This window comes from Octopus bimaculoides, chromosome 6, assembly GCF_001194135.2.
Source record: "Octopus bimaculoides isolate UCB-OBI-ISO-001 chromosome 6, ASM119413v2, whole genome shotgun sequence".
Taxonomy (NCBI): Eukaryota; Metazoa; Mollusca; class Cephalopoda; order Octopoda; family Octopodidae; genus Octopus; species Octopus bimaculoides.
The window spans coordinates 42,887,474-42,889,627 of record NC_068986.1 but is presented as its reverse complement, the minus strand read 5'-3'; the positions used below and the strand labels follow the sequence as shown (position 1 = coordinate 42,889,627).

General features: G+C 29.9%; 1 protein-coding gene across 1 annotated transcript in view; it reads right to left on the bottom strand.

Moving 5' to 3' along the window:
- LOC106874031 (contactin) overlaps nucleotides 1–2,154 on the bottom strand; it is a 164,816-nt gene that overhangs the window by 123,364 nt on the left and 39,298 nt on the right. The gene's annotated exons all lie outside the window — the stretch shown is intronic.

The window sequence follows — 2,154 nt, the reverse complement described above, 5'->3', positions numbered from 1 at the left end:
TACCACATTTAATCTTTTGATTAAATCTATATTATATATATATATATATATATATATATTATGATTTAATCTGAAACAAATTGATACACTTAAGAGATAAGACATCATTATATAGATTAAACGGATGTTAATTCGATATAAATTCAAATAATATGTTGAATTTATTCTTTTAATCATTAAACTTTTAAATGCTCTCGAAGTTTAGATTGTAATTTTACGGAATTTTTATCTCAAAATATTAAAATTTTTACTTCGACATTTCTATCGACTTCATCTCTGATCCTCAGCAAATACTACAAGGGGATGCTGAAAAGTTCCTGGTTTTAAGGGTGTTGCGAAAAGCCTTGTTGAAGCCCAATCTTCCGAGCTTTTATAATGCGCTTAGAAAACCTGAAGGACCGCTGCAATAAGTGTGTGAATTTGAGAAGAGAATATGTTCAATAAAATCGTAATTAACTGACCCTCCTGTATTTTCTTTTACCCAAAGCTAGAAACTTTTCAACACGCCCTCGTATAACTAGTCTAGGGTATTACAAGATCTCAGAAAGGATTAGAACTAGGAACTGATGCAAGCAGATGATGCATGCATTTGTCCTCTATGTAAACGCATCCTAATAGAATAGAACTTACCGGTTACAAAATAAAAGAAACTTATGTATTTAATGCCAATGTGTTTCTTTCCTCCTCATATCTAAAGATAAAATAGATCCGAAAAATTGATATTAGCTAAATTTACAGATTGATTTAAGAACTTTTGTAATTTTTATGTAATGGCCGAAATTAAATGAGTGTAAAGATTCCAAGTCTGTTTATTTGCTGATTGAAATATTAGAGTTCTTTAAAAGTGAAGTGAATTTCATTCACATAAAAAAGCATTTGCGTTTGTATGTTTGTTTAAACTTAAAAATAGAAAACAACTTGTTTTTACTAAAAGCAAATCGAGCAAATTTAAAACATATTGATTTCCCACTTAATTTGTAAATGCTTTTCATAGTATGAAATGTCGCAAAACTTAATATTAAAAACTAGAGTAAGATTTGGAACTCTAAACTATGCTTGTAACTCAGTCTTGCCAATAACACTGAGGATAAAATACAATTTTCCCTTGTATTCATCTAGTTATCATTTAAAAATGTTTGCTTATTCATATTTTTATAAATATATTAACGTAAATTTTGTTTCTGTGTCAGTGGTGTTTCCCTTGAAAATACTATGTAATGTTTCTCTTGAAAATACTACACGTATTTACCGGCTCAACTTTGTTATGGCATAAATTTTGTGTCCTTCTATTGAATTTCGAATGATATTTTACCACGTATAATTTTTTTTATTTCTATAAAATAGTACTCATTTAGAGTCGCTACTTATTCATAAGGAACGACTTTGAAACCAATGTGAAAAACATCTGCATATTAAAATTTTATCGGCTTTGACGATTTCTAATCTGCACTCCTATCTAGTTTTACACAACAGTTCACAGGTAAAAATGATGCAACAGATACAACACAAAGTGTACTCAGATGTTTCAATTTCCGTATGTTGAAACCTCTCGAACAGTAGTAGTGAAAGCAGGAAAGATTTCAAAATGAAATTCAGTAAAAAACTTTTTCTTGCAAGTATTCCGAATAACTGTGGAAAGTAATCACTAGTCAGAACAGAAAAAAGATAGGTATAAAAACTATAGAGTCACAAATACTTGTAAAAATCCCTTCCTTTTTTTTAGCAACAGCAACCATGAGATACCCAACGCTATAATACTTTCTTAATTCCAAGACTAATAGTAAGAACAGTTACTTACGTGATTACATTAACATTTATGATATCATATCATTCTATAACGGATCAAACTGACTTGGAATCAATGCAGGACATCAACATGTTTGTTTTTTTAGCAACATTTATCTCTTTAGATTTATCATTTCTGTTTTTTTTTCTTTATTAAACTGACTGAAAATATTGTACGTTCTGAAGAAAATGTGATTTCATGTATAAGTGAAAAGAACACGGTAGACTTCGGACGTGAGTAATCAATGTCATAGTTGGAAATTCTGAGAATTTGGAAAGGAAATTTAAAAGCCTCCCCAAAACTAATGTTAACTATGTGAACGACTTTGATCCAGCACACTGGTCGGATGAATTATCGCTGCTAGATAC